The 23,708-nt window shown below is 42.8% G+C and overlaps 1 protein-coding gene across 3 annotated transcripts in view; it reads left to right on the top strand.

The window, feature by feature from the left end:
- LOC122551782 (contactin-associated protein-like 5) overlaps nt 1-23,708 on the top strand; it is a 1,118,157-nt gene that overhangs the window by 267,231 nt on the left and 827,218 nt on the right. The gene's annotated exons all lie outside the window — the stretch shown is intronic.

Raw genomic sequence — 23,708 nt, 5'->3', positions numbered from 1 at the left:
AGTGTTGGAACATGGCGTCCCAAATTAAAGATCAGCCATGATCTCATTGCATGGCAGAATGGGCTCCTCGGGCTATATAGGTAAAAGCCCTTCCTGATGAAGGGCTTATGCCCGAAACATCCATTTTCCTGCTCTTTGGATGCTGTGCTTTTCCAGCACCACTCTAATCTAGCCTACTAGGGCTATATAACCAGATCCTGCTCCTGTTTTCTATGGCTCTCATGCACTGCACAATGAAGTACAGCAGCTAATTTGTATACAGTAAGATTCCATAAACAGCACTGAGATAATGATCAGATAATCTGTCTAAAGTGATATTGGCTGAGGGATAAATGTTCATCAGAGCAATGAGGGCAAAGCATAACTGTATCCCAAACATCTCCTGATTCTTCTGTTAAACTATTCATTGGACATTCTTTAAAGCACTGAGGTAAATCACAAACGTGTGTGCTCTCTCTGCATATTGGAGAGAGTGATGTTTATACAGCCAGATAGATGGATTGATCTGAATATCTGTGCAAACAGTGTGGCCACAACAATGTAGAAACAGAGCATTTATTGTCGAGATAGAAGGATGGACTGTAATAAATTGGCAGGGAATGATTTTGTGCAGCATACATAGATTTAAATCAATTTTTAGATATATATTACTGCCACTGTTCATTCAGGTTGTACTACCTCCAAACAAGAAGCTTATTGCATTTGGAGAGAATCACTGCACATTCCTGGCATTGGTTTGCTTTCTATTTTGCTGATTTATTATCCTTCTCCCCGACTTCATCCTGGAGTGGATTTAGACTTGATTCATGGTAATCACCAGGCTATACATGTACTCTAGTTCGCAATCTTAGCTGTAGATTGAAGAAAGTGCAGCATTGCTGCTGAGGGACTGTTTTATTGTTTAGAAGCTGCAATTTCAGAATATATTTTAAAAATGGCTGGGTCTAGCTTCAGCTTTTTAAAATTGGACCTCGCAATGACTAGAAGATGGTTGCAGTAGGTTAGTGGGTATATTACTGGATGGGTGAATAATTCAGGGGAGCAGGTTAAGATCTAACCAGAGCAAATGGTGGTATTTTCATTTTGCTAATCTAGAACAGAGAGGTTAGTATCAGTGGTGGTGGCTCTGGGCAAAATCTTGCTGGAACATTGGAGCTCTTCCCTTGTGCTACAATAGGGAGGACCTGCTGAACCATGTGCCAGTTAGGTGGTGGTGTGCCCACTGGCATGCTTTTCCCCGGAATCAAAACCCCAGGAGTATGAGTCCCACCATGCACGCTCCAGGAAGGAGTCCAGGAGGGGTATTGCAAGCCTGGGATTTCTCAGATTTGGCTCTTGGGGCAGAGGGGAGTCAAGATTAGAGTGGTGCTTGAAAAGCACAGCGGGTCAGGCAGCATCCGAGGAGCAGGAAAATCGACATTTCAGACAAAAGCCCTTCATCAGAAACCTCTTGGGGCAGAGGGGCCAATGGCTCATCAGAAGCATGGGTGGGCAGGTACTGTCCTACATAATGCCCAGCCTTACAATTAGGCATTGAGTGCTCTTCCCCCTCCTCCAATTAAAAGAAGAAAGAGTTGCACTTCTGTAGTGCCGTTCATATCCTTAGCTGTCCCAAAGTATTAACAGCTAATGAAGTACTTTTAAAGTGTAGTCATTGCTTTAATGGAGGAATCATGGCAACCAATTTGCCCACAGCAAGTTCCCACAAACTAGAAGGTACCAATAACCCACCTGATTTCTTCCATTGTTGTTGATGGAAAGGTAAATCACGGAATGGCAGGATTGTTCTGGTGCAGGAGACGGCCCATTGTGTCACCATCTATCACCTCATACTAATCTCCTGTCATTTTTCCCACAACCCTGCCCCCTATTTGTATTCAGACTATCACCCAAGCCCTCCTGAATGCCTCCGTTAAATCTAACTCCTCACTGTGTTACAAAGCATTTTCTCACATGACCTTTGCTTCATTGGCACATTAGTTTACTGGAGCACATCAAAATAGTGTCGCGGGCAGGCTGACATCCATCTGAGATGACAATCAGAGCCTCAGTTTAATGTTTCATCTCAATGAGGGCACCTCAGGCAGTGAGGTCCTTCCTGAGCACTGCACCAAAATGTCAGCCTAAATTATTGTGTTTTCAAGTATCTGGACCCACGACTTTACGGCTCGGGGTAAGAGTGCAAATGGTGAATGACAGAGTAGCTCTATCACTGGTAGCTCTAAGAAGGGAACGTTAGAAGTTCCTGAGAAATATCCACATTTCCATTAGCAAGTTGCCAGTAAGTTGAGCTGCTAGGTAATGGGTGTCAATGCTTTCCCAGAGGCATGCTGAAATTACCAGAGGCTGTTGAAGAGAAATCCCACTGATGTTTCTCCGAATTGATCTCTTCTTGTCCCATTCGCCAACATGAGAATCAATCATGAGTGGGTGTTGTATGTCTGGATGAGAGGAATTGAAAGTCCTGTTGACCTGCTCATGCCCTCATTTTAATTAATTGATATAAACCAACAGCACGGGGCAAACTATGTTGTTAGATTAATATTGCAGTTTCAAGTTTAAGCTTATGGAGGTTCTTCCAGAAGCTCAGCAGATTTAAGAGAAAGTCATGAACCTGTTTAGAACTGCATGAACCTGCTTCCATAAAGTGGATGGCCAACAGCTTTTCTCCCTGGTAATGAAGTCTAAAACTAGAGGGTATAGGTTTAAGGTGAGAGGGGAGAGAGACAAAAGTGTCCAGAGGGCCAAATGTTTCACACAGAGTGTGGCGAGTGTCAGAAGTAGTGTTGGAAGTGAGTACAATTTTGTTCGTTTAAGGAAAATTTGGACAGGTACATGGATGGGATAGTCATGGAGGGATATGAACCAACTGCAGGAAATTGGGACTGGTTTAATGACAAAAACTGGGCGGCATGGACGAGTGTAACCGACAGGCCTGTTTCCATGTTGTAGACCTCTCTGACTCCATGACTTTCTAAACCCGTGATATGATGTGTCTCTATCACCATGTGACTTTTTACTGTCTATTTCTGCGATGAAAAGGGATTCAGTAACATCAGTTTAAATTATGTATTGTGTCTTCAGTGTAATAAAACATTCAGGGCACAGCATGGCACCATTCTGAAGCACTGGAAGTTACTGTGTATATAAGGCAATATTAGGGCATACTGCTAAAAACATGTTTTAGATGAATAAAGCGAGTTGGAGAGGTTTGGGATAGGAATTTGGGAAAGTTTCAGAACTTAAGATCAAGGCAATTGAAGACATGGCTTCATAATGAAAATCAGGAATCTTTGAGGGGCCACTATTAGATAAGTACTGATAACTTAGAGGGTTGTGAGGTGAGAGGAGATTACCCACTTGGAAAGGACTGAGGTCAGAGAGCCATTTGGAAATAAAGTTGAGAATTTTAAAATGAAGGCTTCGCTTTTTGTCCAGGAGTTTCAGGCTTCTTCAATTCATAAGGCATTAAGGATTATCTCTGACCTTAGCTCAAAGGTGATGTGAATAACAGATTTTCTGAGGCAGTTTCATGCAGGTTGGGCTGGATATTGGGTGAATGGCAAGCTGTGAGTTTGCTTCGGTCAAAGATGCAGCAATTGAATTCTCTGGAACCTGTCTCAATGTGCTTGGTTTGCTCGAAATAGTAAGGCATGCATTGGATTGAAGTACACAGCAGGTTCAAGAAAGCAGCTCGTCATCAGCTTCTCAAGGACAGTTTGGGATAGACAATAAATGATGGTCTTGCCAGTGATGCTTGCTTACGATGAAAGTCTAAAATAAGCACTGACTTGCAAGTCCCATGAGATAAAAGCCATGAGGTTATTAGCCTTTTCAATTACTTCTGTGCGGCATGCAGTAGCTCCTCGTGATTTGTGTATGTCAACATCTAAATCCCTTTGTTTCTCCGCAACTCCTCGTGTCTCGCTATTAAGAAAATATTTCACTTCTGATTTTGTTAGGTTCAAAGTAGATGAAAAGATATTTCTTCACATTGATGAGCCCACTGTGTCTCAGTTGAGAGCACACTCGCTTCTGAGTTTGCTAGATTGTGCTTTAAAGCCCCACTCTAGAGATTTAATCACAAACGGCTTGGATGACACTTCAGTATTAAAAGAGTGCTGCAATGTTAGAGCTGCCGTCTTTCAGCTGAGGTATGAACCAAGACTCTGCTGCGGTGCATTGTGGGGGTAGGTATATCCATTGGGCTGTTAGAAGGAGAGTTCCAGAACATTTTGACCCAAGGAATTGGCTGTCACCTTTCCTACTTTACAGTCGGTTGTTTACATTTGAAGTGTAGCCATTGTTGTAAAGTGCTTTCTGAGCTCCTCGGGTCAGGAAATGCATCATACTAATGTAGGTCTTTCTTCTTACCAGCCACTAACATCTTCTGTCTATGTTCCTAAGTATCTTCTCCTGTCTACACAACTGACTCTGCCTTCTAACTTAGTGCTGCCTACAGTTTGATATACATGACGTCCTAGTCATCCAAGTCAGTAGCATGTATGATGAAAAGCCAAGTGCCCCGCATAAGATTCCTGGGGAATTCCGGTTGCCACGTTTCATCAGCTTACGCCCATCAAAACTAACCAGATATCCCTGTGTAAATGATGGTCATGTGGAAATTATATCTGCGAATACAGTAGATAGAGATAAACAATTTCCTCCATTTGAAGATTCTAGGACTAGGGGACAGAGTCTGAGAATTTCAAGAGAGATGTTAGAAAGCACTTCTACACACAATAGGTGATTGATGTTTGGAACTCTCATCCACAAATTGCAGTTGATGCTAGATCAGTTGTTAGTTTTAAATCTTTGATAGACAATTTTTTGTTCAGCAAAGATATTAAGGGATATCGGCCAAAAGCAAGTAAATAGACCTCAGCCCACAAGTCAGGCATGATCTCAAGGGGCTTAATGGCCTATTCCTGACCCTATGTTCCAATGCGTGTGAGCTGAAAACTTAACACTGGAGCCCCACAAGGTTGCGGCCTCAACCCCCTCTCTACTCCCAGTATACCCACGACCGTGTTGCCAAATTCTAAATGAATGCCATCTACAAGTTCACTGACAACACCACATAGTTAGACGGTTATTTAAGAACAATGAGTCAAAATACAGAAGGGAAATAGAGGGCTTGGTGACAGAGTGCAATGAGAACAACATCGGCAAAACTAAAGAACTGGTCATTGACTTGAGAAAGGAAGGAGGAGAATGCATCAACATCTGCATCAACAGAACTGAGATTGAGAGAGTCGAGAGCATCAAATTCCTCCGAGTGACGATAACCGACAACCTGTCCTGGATTTCCCAAGTAGATGCAATGGTCAAGAAGGCACAACACCATCTCTTCTTCTTCAGGTGCCTCAGGAGATTTGGCATGTCCATAAGAACTCTCACCATCATCTACAAGTGCACCATTGAAAGCATACTGATCGGGTGCATAATGCCCTGGTATAGTAACTGCACTGTATAGCAACAAGACCGTAAGAAACTACACAAGGTGATGTGCACAGTCCAGACAAGCCCGCAAACCAACCTTCCATCCATGGACTCTATTTACATGGCTCACTGTCACTGTCATCATCAAAGATCCATTGCACCCCGGTAATGATCTCCTACAATCTCTTCCATCAGGCAGATGATATAGAAGCCTGAACACATGCACCAGCAGGTTCAGAAACAGTTTCTTCCTGGCCATTATTAGACTGATGAATGGACTCTCTAACTTGAAATAATGTTGATCTTGCCTCGTGCACATCCTGTGCAAAGTAACCTGTATGCCGCTGTCTGAGTCTTTTTGATCTGTACATCCTTGCTTATTATGATCTGCCTGTACTGCTTTTCACTGTACTTCTGTACATGTGACGATAAAGAAATCAATCAATCAATAAATGAAAATGTAATGGTATCATACTCTAACTTATGGTGTGATCCCTTGAAATATAGCAATCTACTAGAAGTATGCTACTCCGTGATAAATGATTGGCTTAATGGTAACAGAGCCACTTATGGGCCTGAGGAACATACTTTTGCACAAAAACAGAAATTGCTGGAAAAGCTCAGCAGGTCTGGCAACTTCTGTGAAGAGAAATCAGAGTTAACGTTTCGGGTCCAGTGACACCTTCCTCAGAACCCATTTTGTCCAAATTTGTACATAATGTTAATTGCAATAACTGCCTTTTAGACATTTCGTTATCAAAATTTTCATTCCCAGTTTCTCATGTTGCCAGAGTTTCTCAAGGTCTGATGGTAGAGTGGAAAAATCTTTGCCTCTGAGCCAGAAGCTCTTAGGTCAAGTCCTACTCCCTTTGCCTTCCCTGGTAGTCTAGTGGTTAGGATTCAATGCTTTCACCACCATGGTGAGGAAATGGAAGTTCTGCTCTGTTTATTAATTGTGGTGATAGCTTTTCAGAGATAGCAAATACACTGTAGAGCTGGCAGATAATTGATTAGGGTGGCACAGTGGCTCAGTGGTTAGCGCTACTGCCTCACATCATGGGGGACACAGGTCCGATTCTAGCCTTGGGTGACTGTCAGTGTGGAGACTGCCTGGGTTTCCTGCGGTTTCCTCCCACAGTCCAAAGATGTGCACGCAAGGTGAATTAGCCATGCTAAATTGCCTGGAGTATTCAGGGATGTGTAGGTCAGGTGCATTGTCAGGGGAAATGTAGAGTAGGTGATTGGGTCTGGGTGGGATACTCTTTGGATGGTCGGTGTGGACTTGTTGGGTGCAGATAATGGAAATGTGGAGCTGGTTTAAGGAACAGATATTGCATGTCCTTGATAGGTATGTCCCTGTCAGGCAGGGAGGAAGTGATAAGGTAAGGGAACTGTGGCTTACTACAGAAATTGCATCTCTTGTTAAGCAGAAGAAGGAGGCTTATGTGTTGGTGAGACAAGATGGTTCAGATGAGGCGATGGAGAGTTACAGATTAGCTAGGAAGGATTTAAAGAGAGAGTTAAGAAGAGCAAAGAGAGGACATGAGCAGTCTTTAGCAAATAGAATAAAGGAGAACCGTAAAGCTTTCTATAGGTATGTGAGGAATAAAAGGATGATTGGGGTCAAAATAGGGCCAGTCAAAGACAGAAGTGGGAAGTTGAGTGTGGACCCCATAGAGATCAGAGAGGTGCTAAACAAACATTTTTCATCGGTTTTCACTCAGGAAAAGGAGAACATTGGAGAGGAAAAAAATGAGATACGAAATATTAGACTAGAAAGGTTCGAGGTTTGTTACGAACAGGTGTTATCAATTCTAGAAGGAGTGAAAGTAGACAAGTCCCCTGGGCCGGATGGGATTTATCCGAGGATTCTCTGGGAAGCTAGGGAGGAGATAGCAGAGCCTATGGCTTTGATATTTGAGTCGTCATTTGAGTCTACAGGTTTAGTACCAGAGGACTGGAGGATCGCAAATGTTGTGCCTTTATTCAAGAAACCAGGTAATTCAAGATGACTCAGGTAATTATAGACCAGTGAGCGTTACTTCTGTTGTTATAAAGATTTTGGAAAGGATTATAAGAGATAAGATTTATAATTTGATTTCAGATAGTCAATATGGTTTCGTCAGGGGCAGGTCATGTCTCATAAACCTCATTGGATTTTTTGAGAAGGTGACCAAGCATGTAGATGAGGGTAGGGCGGTTGGCATTGTATACATGGACTTCAGTAACGGGCTTTCTGAAAGAAGGCAGCGAGTGATGGTTGATGGAAAATATTCAGTCTGGATTCCGGTTACTAGTTATGTGCCACAAGGATCTGTTTTGGGACCACTGCTGTTTGTCATTTTTATAAATGACTTAGTTGCAGGCATAGGTGGATGGATTAGTAAATTTGCAGATGACACTAAGGTCGGTGGACAATTTAGAAGAATGTTACAGGTTGCAGGGGGACTTGGATAAACTGCAGAATTGGGCTGAGAGGTGGCAAATGGAGTTCAATGCAGCTAAATGTGAGGTGATTCACTTTGGGAAGAATAACAGGAAGGCAGAGTAGTGGGTCGATGGAAAGATTCTTGTTAGTGTGGATGTGCAGAGGGATCTTGGAATCCATGTACATAGATCCCTGAAAGTTGCCACCCAGGTGGATAGTGCTGTTAAGAAGGCATATGGTGTGTTAGGTTTCATTGGTAGAGGGATTGAGTTCCGGAGCTGCAATATCATGCTGCAACTAAACAAAACGTTAGTGCGGCCACATTTGGAATATTGTGTACAGTTCTGGTTCGCCACATTTCGGGAAGGATGTGGAAGCATTGGAAAAGGTGCAGAGGAGATTTACCAGGATGTTGCCTGGTCTGGAGTGAAGGTCTTATGAGGAAAGGCTGAGAGACTTAGTTCTCATTGGAAAGAAGAAGGCTAAGAGGGGATTTGATAGAGACATACAAGATGATCAGAGGATTAGATAGAGTAGACAGTGAAAGTCTCTTCCTTAGGATGATAACCTCAGCTTGTACGAGGGGGCATAACTACAAATTGAGGAGTGATAGATTTAAGACAGATGTCAGAGGCTGGTTCTTTACTCAAAGAGTGGAAAGGGCATGGAATGCCCTACCTGCCAATGTAGTCAACTCAGCCACATTAGGGAGATTTAACCAATCCTTGGATAAGCACATGGATGATGATGAGATAGTGTAGGGGGATGAGCTGAGAATAGATCACAGGTCGGCACAATATCGGGGGCCAAAGGGCCTGATCTGCGCTGTATTGTTCTATGTTCTATGTTCTATGATCTATGTTCTATGCCATTGACCTGTTTCCACATGGTAGAGATTTTATGATGGCTAAATAAAGTCAATTCATAGCATGGCCAACCATGTTGGATATCAGCTTGACAATAGGAGGTGGCAAAGATTCCTGGTTGGCCAGAGAATCCCTTCACTGTGGAAGCAGGCCATTCGGCCCATCGAGTCCACACCGACCCTTTGAAGAGCCTCTCACCCAGACCCACCCCCATCCCTGTAATCTTACATTTCCCATGGCCAATCCATATAACCTGCACAACTTTGGGCTGTAGGAGGAAACCCACGCAGACACGGGGAGAATGTGTAAACTCCACATAGACAGTCGCCCGGGGCTGGAATCGAACTCAGGTCCCTGGCGCTATGAGGCAGCAGTGCTAACCACTGGGATGGAAGGAAAATTGGATCCTCCACCACCTTTATCCAGAGCTCCAGAGTACAATGTGGAGATAAAAGTGCATAACAATCAGACACTTTGGCAGCTGGTTAGCTCATGTGGCAGGGAGTACAGTGTAGTGTCCAATAGCTCAGGGTTTTATTCCTATTCAGAGTGGGGTGGATTTGGAAGCTGCCTCTCTCCCCTGGCCAGAGTCATGGGACTGTGAATAGGACTTACTTTCAGGCAGAAAACTGAAGATTATATTACTTTATGACATTTAGAGAAGGTAGTAGGTTAATACACATCCGAAAATGGCGAATAAAAGAATGACAGGCGAACATGTTAAGTGTTCAAATCTGTACTTGTTATTGGGTTTATTCAATTGGAGTTCAATTTCAGTCAGTTTGAAATGGCTGTTATTATTTCTGATTCGTGATCATATTTAGATTTTCACTGTGGGCACCCTGTGATATTTAATATTCTAATGCAAAAGTTTTCAGAAGTTTATTCAAGCAATGAGTCACATGTATCACAGTTTACAGCTGTGGTTCCCCTGGGCTAGATTGTTTTATCATTTTTATGCTTCTCCATCAGTAACTGCACAGTGGTTGCTCAAGCTTGCACTGATAAGATTTCAGTCATATTTGTGTCACACAAATACTGGACAATGACCATCTTCAACAGGAGAAAATCTAACCACCTTCCATAAGACCATAACACCGTAAGACCATAAGACATAGGAGTGGAAGTAAGGTCATTCAGCCCATTCAATCATGGCTGATGGGCATTTCAACTCCACTTACCCGCACTCTCCCTGTAGCCCTTAATTCCTTGCGAGATCAAGAATTTACCAATCTATCTTGAAGACATTTAACGTCGCTTGATGTTCTGCAGCATTACAATCACTGAATCACCCAGCATTAAAGTTTCATTAATGTATTAAGGGTTTGCAATTGACCAGAAACTTTACTGCACTGATCAATTAAATATTCTAGCTGAGAAAGAGCAAGTCTGGGAATTTTGCTGTGACAAACTCAGCTCCTCACTCCCTGGAGCCTGTCCACCACTTACAGGGTACAAAACAGAAGTGCGATAAAATACTCGCATGCAGCTCCCAGTGTCCGGTACCAGAGTGTCAGTATCTCTGACATGCAATCTTTTTATGTGTCAGGTAGGTGAAACTAAGGACTGCAGATGCTGGAGATTAGAGTTGAGAGTGTGGTGCTGAAAAGGCACAGCAGGTCAGGCAGCATCCGAGGAGCAGGAGAGTTGATGTTTCGGGCAAAGGCCCTTCATCAGGAATCCTGATGAAGAGCTTTTGCCCAAAACGTTGACTCTCCTGCTCCTTGGATGCTGCCTGACCTGCTGCACCTTTCCAATACCACACTCTCAATTTTTTATATGTCAGCCAGGAGCTCCCCGAATGAACCAGATTAATAAACCTAATCATATTCTGTGAGGTCCAGCAGGCTGACCTTGTTACAATCACCACAGGTTACATGTTTTGGATGTTAAGAATGGAAAAACAGAACATTTAGACAATTCCTGGGTTGTACAGGGTTTAACTGAGAAAAAGTCAAAACATGTGGTGCTGGAAAAGCACTGCACGTCAGGCAACATCCGGGGAGCAGGAGAGTCGACGTTTCAGGAATAAGCCCTTCTTCAGAAAGTCAAGAATGAAGCAGAACTGTGCATGGTTTTACTAATTTCTGGATAAGCAAGTCACTTTAAAAACTGGTTTTCAGAAAAGCATGAACATAGGGAAAAAGGAACCACTTTGAAGGCCTGAATTTTGCTGTCCTGAGTTTTGAAGGGTTCTCGTGCAGAAAGTTGCCTCGCAAATGCCTCTGGACCTTTAGTTTTGTTTTGCCACAAACTTGTGGAAGGGGATGTCCAAACACTAAATAGCAAATTCTGTTTCTGCTGGAAAATGGGATTGGAAGAAAGCTGGCAGCTACTGGAGAGGTTTGTAAGGAAAAATATTTCCTTTTCTTCTGAGTAAAGGAAAGCCTGTAAAGAAAGCCAGCTAAAGAGGTGTTATAATGAAGTGTTTTCTGGGAATCAGTAAAAGTTCCAGCATTTTGTATCGCTGGTCTGATCATGAATTCTGAAAGCTTAACTGTTAATTCAATCCAAGCATTTGGTCCTAACTGATTTCCCACTTAAACTGAGGATCTTTCATTGCTCTGTGGTCAACATGTGCAATCAGATCTCATGTTAGAAAATCAAAGGAACTGTGAGAAATCAACCCATTCTATCATCTGTACTTGAATGGAGCATTGTATACAGATTTGAGCACATTATCTGAGGAAGATGTTCTGATGATGGAAGGAATGCAATAAAGGGTTCCCAGACCGATTCCTGGGATGGAGGGACTGATGTATAAAGAGAGACTAGATCGGTTAAGACTATTACTCACTGGAGTTCAGAAGAGTGTGGAGTGACCTTAAATAAATCTACAAAATTCTAACAGGATTAGACAGGGCTAGTACATGGAGGGTGTTCCTGGTAACTAGGGAGTTTAGAACCAGGGGTCATAGTCTAAGGATATAGAACAAAGAACAAAGAAAATTTACAGCCCAGTAACAGGCCCTTCGGCCCACCAAGCCTGAGCCGATCCAAATCTACTGTCTAAACCTGTCTCCCAATTCCTAAGCATCTGTATCCCTCTGCTCCCCACCTACTCATGCATCTGTCCAGACGCATCTTAAATGAATCTACCGTGCCTGCCTCCACCTCTGCTGACAATGCGTTCCAGACACCCACCACCCTCTGTGTGAAGTACCTGCCGCGTGTATCTCCCTTAAATGTTTTACCTCTCACCTTGAAACTGTGACCTCTCGCTATTGAATCCTTTTAGGCCATTTTGGACTGAGATGTGGAGAAATTTCTTCACTCAGAGAGTGATGAGTTCTCTGCCACAGAAGATAGTTGGAGTCAAAACAATAAAAATTTTCAAGGAGTTATTTATAGTATTTAGGACTAAAGGGATCAAAGGGCATGGGAGAGAAAGTAGGAACAGGGCACTGAGTTGGGTGATCAGTCATGATCATATTGAATGACAGAAAAGGCTCAAAGGGCCGAATGGCTTATTTTTGCGCCTATTTTCCAGGTTTCTCTTTTTCTGTGAACACTTGACCTTCAGGGGCATTTATTTTTACCTTTCTTTCCCTTCTCTGTACATGAATGTATGTGGATGTTTGAGATAAAAGAGGCAGTACTATATCTTGCCTTATGACTCAGCTAATAATTGGGTAAAAACAATGACTGCAAATGCTGGAAACCAGATTCTGGATTAGTGGTGCTGGAAGAGCTCAGCAGTTCAGGCAGCAGCCAAGGAGCAGCTGCTTTTGTCACTTATTGTAAGACTATGTTTTGCTTTTAACAAGCATGCTTTCTGGAGCTTATTAAAGAAACCTGGTGTATGTCTCCTTTGTTCTGGATAACAGTAGTAAAAAGATACAAATTGGCCATTTTGGTGATTAAATAAGACACTTACACTTTAGGTATGGCTCAGAGAGTACTGATTTTCCACACAGTCCTTTTGTCAGTGTCATACCATTGATACAAGTTGAATGGCAATAATTTGATCATTGGTTGATTGATTGATTTATTGTCACATGTGCTGAAGTACAGTGAAAAGCTTTGTTTACAAACCGTACAGGCAGATCATGCTAAGCAAGGATGTACAGATCAGAAAGACTTAGACAGAGGCATACAGCTTGCATTGCACTAGGCGATATCAACATTGGAAAGATCAGCATTATTTGAGGCTAGAGAGTCCATTCATGAGTCTAATAACAGCCAGAAAGAAGCTGTTCCTGAACCTGCTGGTGTGTGTGTTCAGACTTCTGTATCTTCTGCCTGATGGAAGAGGTTGTAGGAGAGCATTACCGGGGTGTGATGGGTCTTTGATGATGTTGGCAGCCTTTCCATGGTGATCCTCTCATTGTGAGCAAAGGAATGAGCATGAACATCTATGTTAATGGTCCAGTGCAGTCCACAGAGAGTGCTGGACCATCTGTGTTCTTGAATGGGTCGGAAAGATGCCCAGGCGCTATGCTAAAGAACAGCAGGGAAGCCATCTCAGGTGTCCTGGCCAACAGTAATTCCTCATCACAAAATGTGGGCAATCTGGTCAATATCATTGTCACATTAGTGGGAGGTGGCTGTGCACAGATTGGCTGTTATACGACCACACCTCCGAAGTATTTCACTTCCCACTGGGCACTTAGAGACATTGGGTGGTCATGAAAGGTACTACATAAAGGTACTCAATGCCTGCTCTAGATATCTAGGCTCTGGAATGATCCATCTCTATCCCACTCCCAACCCTCTGCCCATCCCACTCCCAAAGTGAACAGCCTTCGACATTAACTATAAGACCAAGAAATAGGCCCCTCAAGCCTATTCTGCCATTCAATAGGCTTGTGACCGATCCGACATTCCCCATGGGCTTTGATTTTCTGACTGATCAAGAATCTATCTATCTCTGTCTTTACTTTGACAAGCACAGGAAAAAGTGTGGAAATTTTTAAACCAAGATGATGATGGCTTACTTACTATCTGTTGTGCGTTATCACTCTGTCATTATGGCATCTTCAAAGTTAGAATATGGATAGAGAAGAAGAGAGAAAATCCAGATCAGAGAGGACGTGTCTCTGGTGTTTTTACAGTGCTATTGGTGTCATGAGTTCTTTGAAGTTCCCATACAGATATGTGATCATCAGTTTGAATGCTGTCGAGGGTACTTTGCAAACAGAGCAAGGGTTGTCTTCCTCCGATAAAGATAATATTTTGTGGCGTGTAATTGACTCCAACACAGGCAGGCTGCATGATCAGAGGGTTTAATAGCCACAAGTCAGACTCAGGAACTCATTGGCAGCACGGACTCTGACTTCCGACATCTAACTGTTTTGAAGAGAAAGGGAAACATGCTGTCGAAGCTACCTACTGTCAGGATGCTGCCCTCAAAGCTGTCTACAACACAATTGAATAATGTGCTGTATGAATTTCAGTGCCGACATGATTCAAGGTACAGGGGATTTGGTGTTGTAATTCTAATGTTACTAAACTCATAATCCAAGTTAATGCTTTAGGAACATGGGTTCAAATCCCCACCATGACACTTGGTGAAATTTAAATTCAATGTAATAAATTTGGGTTGAACATCAGATATTTTCCAATCTGCCTGTTTGGATGTGTTGTGATACATCTCTGAAGCAGTTGGGACTTGACTCCAGGGTAGGGAAATGGCCACAAAAGCCCTGCACCTGAGAATTATCATTGGAAATGCCTCAGTGGACACATACGCTACTTCGTAAGTTAAGAGGAAGTATGCTAGCATGGATAGAGGATTCGCCAACTCACAGACCAAGAGTTGGGATAAAGAGAGCATTTTCAGGATGGCAACCTCCAACCAGTGGAGTGCCAAGGGATTGATGCTGGGTTCACAGTCATTTACAAGATATATATTATCGACTTGGATGACAGAGGTACCATTACCAAGATTGTGTTGTTTCTGTACTGGATGACTCTGACTCGTTAGGCTGGTATCAAGTACATATGGACTGTCTTAGGAGAGTTTGAGTAGATTGGGCTTACACTCGCTGAAATTTAGAAGAATGAGAGGTGACCTTATTGAAGCAAACAAGATTCTTAGGGGACTTGACAGAGGAGATTTGGAAAGGTTATTTCCCCTTGTGGAAGAATCTATGATCTGAGGACATAATCTCAAAGTAAAGAGTCACACATTCAAGACAGACAATTTCTTCTCTCAGAGGGTAGTGAATCTGTAGAATCCTCTACTGCAGAGGGCTCTGAAAACTGGATAATTCTGTAGATTCAAGGCTGAGATAAACAAACCTTTTAATCAATAAGGCAATCAAGGGTTACAGGCAAAATGCAGGAAAGTCAAGTTGAAGATTGTCAGATCAGCCACGATCTCATTGAATGGCCGAGCAGACGCAATGGACCGAACGGCTTACCTTTTCTCGTGCACCTTATGGTTTTATGTTCTAGTAATGTCTTTCACGGCAGGACATCTGCCATCTTTACCTGGTCTGGCCGACATATGACTCAAACTCACAGCAATTATTTGACTCCTTGCAAGTCACTCAGTTCAAGGTCAGGTAGGGAAACACATCCTGTGAAAGAATGAAGAAAAATGAGGCTGTATGCCCCAGTGACTGATATTTTAGGTCCACATCACCTCAGCTGTTCTCAAAAGGAAGAAAAATACGTATTGTAATCAGTCAGCCCCAAGTTTGCAAATCTCAGAATGCAACATCTAATGTTAGATGTGATTCTACAACTTACTCATTAATCTAGAATGTGCTAAGAATGAAAATAACAGCCAATTTAGGATTGTCAGTTGAACTTACAATATGGCTCATTTAAACTGAGTGGAAACTATGTACAATGGGGGTTCATTATGACATGCATGTAGTAGTCAAAAAAGAGACAGCATGTGACACTTAAACTTTTAACTAAAAAACTGGTGGCTGGTGATGACCAGTGGAGTTTTGCAGCGGTCAGTGCTGGGACCATAATTTTTTATGTTATACGTAAATAGGAGAAAGTGAGGACTGCAGATGCTGGAGATCAGGGCTTAAAAATGTGTTGCTGGAAAAGTGCAGCAGATCAGGCAGCATCAAAGGAACAGGAGAATCGACATTTCGGGCATAAGCCCTTCTTCAGAAAATCTAGATTTCCTGAAGAAGGGCTTATGCCCAAAACGTCGATTCTCCTGTTCCTTTGATGCTGCCTGGCGTTATACGTAAATAATCTGGAAGAAGGAACTGAAGGCATTGTTGCTAATTTTGCAAATGACACAAAGATAGGTGGAGGGACAGGTTGTGTTCAGGAAGTGGAGAAGCTGCAGAAGGACTTGAACAGGATAGGGAGTAGGCAACAAAGTGGCAGAAAGAATGCTCTGTGGGAAAGAGTCAGGTTGTGTACTTGAGTGAGATGAAGAATGGCATAGATGATTTTCTAAATTGGGTAAGGCTTCAGAAATCTGAAGCACAAAGGGACTTGGGAGTCCTAATTCAGGATTATCTTAAGGTTAAGGTTCAACTTTAAAAATTTATTCACAGGACACTGCTGTCCAGGTGATTATTTATTATCCATCCCTTATTGCCTAGTAGGCAGTTGGGAGTCAATCACATTGCTGTGGGTCTGAATTCACATGTAAGCCACACCAGGTAAAGATGACACTTTTCTTCCCTTAAGGGCATTCGTGATAGTGAGTCAGATGTTTTGTCCCCCTCCCAGCAATGATCACATTAGACTTTTAATCCTAGTTTTTTTTATTGAATTCAGTGCTGCTATCAGCTATTGTGGGGCTTGAACCCAAGTCCCCAGAACATTACCTGGGGAATTAAGACCCTAGTGACAATACCACTAGGTTATTGGCTCATATTGGCATCTAGGAATGCAAGAGTAATGTTAGCATTTGTTTTGAGAGGGCTAGAATACACGAACAGTACTGCTGAAGCTGTATAAGGCTTTGGTCAGACCACATTTGGAATATCATGAGCAGTTTGGGGCCCAATATCTAAGGAAGGATGTGCTGGATCCAGTGGAACGGGTCCAAAGGAGGTTCACAAGAATGAACCTCGGGGATGAAGGGTTTGTTGTGTGAGGACTCTGGGTCTGTACTCGATGGAGTTTAGGGTGAGTCTGATTGAAACTTACAGAATACTGAGAGGCCTGGATAGACTGGATGCGGAGAAGATGTTTCCATGAGTAAAAGAGATTAGGACCCAAGGGTATAGCTTCAGAGTGAAGGGACTACCCTTTAAAACTGAGATGAGGAGGAATCTATGGTTGATCTGTGGAAGTCATTGCCACAGAGGGCTATGGAGGCCAAGTCATAGAATGTATTTAAGACAGAGAGAGATTTTCCACATTGCATTCCATCTGCCACTTCTTTGCCAACTCTCCTCAACTATCCGTTAGCTCAACTCAACACTACCTCTGCTGAACTTTAGTTCGTCCCAAGGAACAGTCGGGTATTCAACAAACTCATTTGGCTACTTGGTCTTTTTCAACTGAGTAATTTGGTATCCTCATCCAACAGTCTCTGATAGGAACGAATACGATATTTTCATTATGACAATTTGCTAGTTAGAGCTTCCTCACAAGGGAAGCACATCCGAACACAGCTGTCACACACTTCACAATGTCGCATGAGATGCATCTGCTCAAATGGAAAAGAATGCATGCACAAAAGCAAACCATCCACTTGCTCTTCATTATCAGCAGCCACTCTAGTTTTAACGACAACTGAAGCTGTAAAGAGTTATTTAAAGCACTACGGGCTGTTCAACTATAATGATGCAGCGAACCGTTTGATGTCGGACTTTCTGACTGTCACTTTAATAACTGCTTTTACACATTAATGAAGAAGAATGAATTAGGGGCGGCACGGTGGCACAGTGGTTAGCACTGCTGCCTTACAGCGCCAGAGACCCGGGTTCAATTCCCGCCTCACTGTGTGGAGTTTGCACGTTCTCCCCGTGTCTGCGTGGGTTTCCTCCGGGTGCTCCGGTTTCCTCCCACAGTCCAAAGATGTGCGGGTCAGGTGAATTGGCCATATTAAATTGCCCATAGTGTTAGGTAAAGGGTAAATGTAGGGGTATGGGTGGGTTGCGCTTCGGCGGGTCGGTGTGGACTTGTTGGGCCGAAGGGCCTGTTTCCACACTGTAATCTAATCTAAAAGATTGGTTCTGTTAGCCTCATGGAGGTGAAAGAAAGATTTGCAATTGTATAGTCCTTTTCAAGAGCCCAGGACATTCCAAAGCCTTTTTCAAAAAATTGTTGTAGTGTCACCATTGTTCCATTGAAGGAAGCAGGGCTGCCATTTGCACATAGCAAGCTCCCACAAACAGCCGTGACATAAATGTAAGTAAAACAAGGCACTGCGGATGCTGAAGATCTGAAACAAAAACAGAAATTGCTGGACAAACTCAGGAGGTCTGGCAGCTTCTGTGGAGAGAAAGCAGAGCTAATGTTTCAGGTCCAGTGACCCTTCTTCAGAACTGGACTCGAAACATTAATGATGACATAAATGACCACGTTATCACTTTATTTTAGTGACATTGGTTGAGGGATAAATATTGACCAGGACACTTAGGAGAACTCCCTGCTCTTTTTTTGAAATGGTACCATGGATTTTGAGGTCTTGAGTGAGATCTTGAGTGGGTGGCACGGTGGCACAGTGGTTAGCACTGCTGCCTCACAGCGCCAGAGACCTGGGTTCAATTCCTGCCTCAGGCGACTGACTGTGTGGAGTTTGCACATTCGCCCCGTGTCTGTGTGGGTTTCCTCCGGGTGCTCTGGTTTCCTCCCACAGTCCAAAGATGTGCAGGTCAGGTGAATTGGCCATGCTAAATTGCCCGTAATGTTAGGTGGGTGGCGGGTCGGTGTGGACTTGGTCCGAAGGGCCTGTTTCCACACTGTAATGTAATCTAATCTTGATTTAACGTCTTGTTTTGTGGTGGATTGAGGGCCATTCCTAGACCTAAAAACATAGGTCACTCGTATTGGTCACAAGTGATTAACACAACGTTTTACTCGTCAGTATTGCATCCACCTCACTCAGCGCCTTCTCTCATCTCCTTAAATTATCACAATTTAAAGTGCGTAGGTAAACAGAAGGTAGAAAGGGTATGTGGGAATGGGCAGCTTTCATTACAGTGCTTGCATTACAGGTCTGAACCATGTCGTTTTTACCTCTCTCAGGTGTAGGTGATCTCTGAGTACTACAGTCACTGATTACTCATGCAACAAATGCTGCAATGCACCTTACTCTGCACCTCATTATATTGCATGACATTCCCCGTGGGCTCAGAAAGTCACGAAAGGTCACGAGTGAACCAAGGGAAAAATAGCAGCATAGTGCGAGGAGGGAAGCTGCTGAGCAGGATCAGTGTTGGCGTCTAATCTTGGCGGGAGCTCACTCTTGGGATTTTGACCGAGTAAACACATTATCTCAAAGCCACAGAACATATTTGATCTTTCGGAAGTTCTTGCGCAGGCTGTTAATTACTTTGTGTCACAGCTCAACCTCCTTTCTCAACATAATTTGGCGACTGGCATTCATAGTTATCAGGAATAAGTTTGCCATGCCCGTGTTTAACATACTGTTGTTAAAATCTGCTGTCTTGGAACTGGCATAGCGAGGAATTCTTAAAAGGGCTAAACGTGGACAAAAAAAGAGTTGCTTAAAGGGTTAATGACCATGTTACAATGCTGCTGAATGGAATAAGCAGAGCATTGCTCGACAAAATTGTACCCTTGGGCCATTTCATTGTGGATAAGTGCCGAGATAGTAAGGCAGTCCAGCCATTTCATAAATCATTGCTGCATGCCACCACACTTAGAATACAGCCTGCAGTTTTGGCTGCCACTATAGAGAAAAGATACAGAAGCAAGCAGCTATAATGACTGAGGAGCTAGAGGGAATGGATTATGAATTATGATCATGCAGATTGGACACATTTTGACCAGAAAAGAACAACCGAAAGGTTTTGAGACTGCTGCGTTTTTGGGACTATAAAAAGGACGAAATAAACAGATCCACCTAGTTATTTCACTTTGTCTGGAACTGTGGAATCAGAGGATATGACTTGTACTCGAAAGGGGGGTAAATTTGAAATCAATCTGCAGAAATAAATCATTCAATGAGTTAGTGATCAATCCATGTGAAAGGATCCCCCCTAGGGAGACAGTGGAAGTGGATAACACAGATTCATTCAAATGCAAATTACGTAGCTTTTGTTCAGAAAATTACGTTTTGGGATACAGTCTGCGAATAAGCTGAAATGTGACATGGTGAATCATGGAGTCCTAGAGATTTGTAACACAGAAAAAGGCTTTGCAGCCCATTGCATCCGTGCAGTTCAAAATGATCCTAGTGTAATTAGATTTTCACATTCTCTTGGCCCATGACTTCGTCTGCCTTAGCATTGCAAGTGCACTTCTGAATACTTTTTAAATGTTATGAAGGTTTCTGCCTCGACCACCCTTACAGACAGTGAGTGTCAGGTTGCCATCATCCACTGGGTGAAAAAAGGTATTTCCTCTCGTTTCCTCTAAACTCTCTGCTTCTTACTTTAAGCATGTGCTCCCGGTCATTGATTTCTCCATCAAAGGGAAAAGTCTCATTCTGTTAGTGTGGTATTTTTGGGGAGGAACAAAGTGACTATGAACCCTACAGTCTCCAGAGCTCTGCACCATTGGGATTTCCTGGCCTCATGCTTGGATCTAATTGAGTGAGATTGATTGTTATGATCAATCAGTAATTGCCATTATCTTGTGACTACCACAATGGCAGAAGGTGAACCAGATAGACCTTGGTCTTTTCTTGTTCTGCATTTCCCATGGTCCAAACTGGAAGATCAACACTTTATTTTCCATTTGGGAACTCTGCAGCTTTCTAGACTCAATATTAAATTCACTAAGCCTGAGCTCCTTCTCTGATCTCCTTACCCAACCCCCATATACCATGCCTTGTCATCATATGGGTCCATAAGATATTGGAGCAGAAGTTAGGCCATTCAGCCCATTAAGTCTGCCCATACGACAAACAAGCCTTTGACAGCTACTAATAGACCCCATTAGCAGCTATTTATTCTTGCAGGTTGACCATTACTCATTCCCTGGGGATCAGGCAGCATCCGAGGAGCAAGGAAATTACTCCTCCCGATGAAGGGCTTTTGCCCGAAACGAGGATTTTCTTGCTCCTCGGATGCTGCCTGATCTGTTGTGCTTTTCCAGCACCACTCTAATCTAGACTCTGATTTCCAGCATCTGCAGTCCTCACTTTTGCCCACTACTCATTCCCTTGCATACCCAACTATTTTTCTATCTTGCTCATAAAATCAGGCCATTAGGCCCAACAAGTCCACACTGACCCTCCGAACAGTAACCCACCCAGATCCATTCCACTACTCGATTACTTGACATTAACTCCAACTAATGCACCTAACCTACACATTCCTGAACACTACAGGCAATTTAGCATGGCTAATTCATCTAACCTGCACATCTTTGGATTGTGGGAGGAAACTGGACCACCCTGAGGAAACCCATACAGACACAGGGAAAATGTGCAAACTCCACACAGACAGTCGCCCAAGGCTGGAATCAAACCGTGATCCCTGCCACTGAGCCACCATGCCGTCGTGCCACCATATCCCAAATCCACCTATTGTCTACTCCTTCCCCCTCCACCCACTCCTCCTTTAGCATATATGTCAACCTTTCCCCAGCTACAATTCTGAAGAAGAGTTCCTTAATGTGAAACGTTAACTCTATTTTTTCTCTCCCTCAATGCTACCAGACCTGATGAGTTTTTCCAACAATTTCTAATTTTGCTCACAAAAGGACGAAAGACATGCTATAATTGTACAGGGCTTTTATAAGTCTGCACCTGGCTTTCTGTTTTAGTTCCCTTACTTAAGGATGGACATAAATGCGTTGGAAGCAGTTCAGAGAAGATTTACTGGGTTGATTTGTGAGATGTAAGAGTTGTCCTTATGAGGAAAGGTTGAACAGAATGGACCTAAATCCACTGGAGTTTGTAAAGACTAAGAGGAAATCCTGATGAAATACATAAGAGTGTGCGAGGGCTTGACAGGGTAAACTGGGAAGCTGTTTACTCTGTTATGGACTAGGCCAGACCACTCAAAACATTCTTAAGGAGGCAGCCCAGATCATAACTTTACAATTTGTTTCGGTAAGTGTACAGTGAAAATTACCCAGAGTAAGTTAGCTAGGTTGACTACCAGGTTTTAAAACAGACAAAAATTTATTCACAAAATTATGGAATGAAACATAAAAAACAGAAAATAGAATACCCACAAAACTCAGTCTATCCAAACTGGACTTCGTGATGCTGTTCCAAATGTATACAGTAATCCCAACAAACAAACCCCTTTAACACAGAGTCAAAATGAAACCGAGGCCGACAGGTCGAAGTTAGAAGGGCAAAAGGAGAGAGCGAGAGAGAGAGAGGTTTCCAGCATTCTTCCATACAGCCTCTGCTGCAACTGAATGAACTAAAGTTCTGAACTGAACTGCACAGCAGAGAGCTGGCCACGCCTCCTTGACTATACCAGTTTTTCAAAAAAACCTTTCAAGCTTTTGGTGTGAAGGCTCATTTTGTTTACATATAAACAAAAAGATCTCCCAATACCCTTTTCATCTTTGTACCAACCTAGCCGATTTGGAGCCTGGGCTATCTTATGACCCCTGTGAAAAAAAAAATCAAGGACACAGTATCCTTGAGAAGAAGGAATAGCTTTGTGACACCTCTTGTGGGAAAATGCAGGAACTGGGGACAGTTCAACATTATTATGCCTCTCATTTAAGATGGAGACAAAGAGGAATTTCTTCACTTTGAGTGTCTTAATGTTTGGCTACTTCATTCAATATGTTCAAGGCTGGGATGGATGGAGTTTTGATTGACAAGGGAATCGACTGACGTAGGGATAGACAAGAAAGTAGAGTTAAGACCTCGTTAGATCACCCAAGACCTTATTGAATGGTGTGGGAAGCTTGAGGGGTTCACTTTCTTATGACCTTCCAGTTTTATGTTTTCCTGGACTTCTAATAAAATCTGTAAATATATATGAAAATAAATGAAAAGCAACCCCTTTCCCTAAATTATGCTGTGATATCTCTGCAGCCATTTTTCATTTGTAATGCTTCTCAGTTTTATTGAAGCTTACGTGCCAGATAATCAGCCAGTCATGGATAGACCTCCAATTGATTAATGTGTGTGCTGCAGTTTATTCTTAACTGTTCTTTTTAAAACATATCCTAGTTCAGGAAGGACCCAGATTCGCTCTTGTGCTGTAGCAGTACTTCTCAATTTCCCGCTGGACAGTTTGTTGGGCAGAATGCTGTTCAAATCCCAATGCTACAAAGAATGTCACAAGCATTGGTCCTTGATAGAGAATCAACTGCGGCTGAACGGATTGAGATTGTTGCAGTAAAGTGTCTCATGTCCAAAACTGTATTTTGTCTGCACTCCAGAGCTCAAGGCACTATGTTTAAAGTAAAGCTTTTAAAGAAAAGAGGAGAAAGTGAGGTCTGCAGATGCTGGAGATCAGAGCTGAAAATGTGTTGCTGGAAAAGCGCAGCAGGTCAGGCAGCATCCAAGGAGCAGGAGAATCGACGTTTCGGGCATAAGCCTTCTTCAGGAAGAAGGGCAAAAGCAACACATTTTCAGCTTTTAAAGAAAAGCCCTGTCAACCACATTGGGTGGACAAAATGTTGAATATATTTGTATCAGTGGTAGTACAGTGAAAGTTCGCTAAATTAGTCCTCTGATTGGGAGGGATTGATAAGAGATGGAGTAACTTAGATCTGTCGTTTTTAGTGTTTAGGAGAATGAGAGGCAATCTTGATGCAACATATAGGATTCAGTAAGGATTTTCATAGGGTAGGTATTTAACATTATGTATGTATGTATTCAGGTCTAGGGATGAGCCCTCAATCCACCACAAAGCAAGATGATAAACTAAAGAGTCACTCAAGACCTCAAAATCCATGGTACCATTTCAAAAAAGAGCAGGACACTT

The sequence above is a fragment of the Chiloscyllium plagiosum genome, unplaced genomic scaffold, assembly GCF_037043375.1.
Source record: "Chiloscyllium plagiosum isolate Xiang-an unplaced genomic scaffold, Cpla_swu_hap1 HiC_scaffold_7, whole genome shotgun sequence".
Lineage (NCBI taxonomy): Eukaryota > Metazoa > Chordata > Chondrichthyes > Orectolobiformes > Hemiscylliidae > Chiloscyllium > Chiloscyllium plagiosum.
Note: the sequence above shows the minus strand (reverse complement) of the source record. Positions and strands in the feature narration are given on the sequence as shown.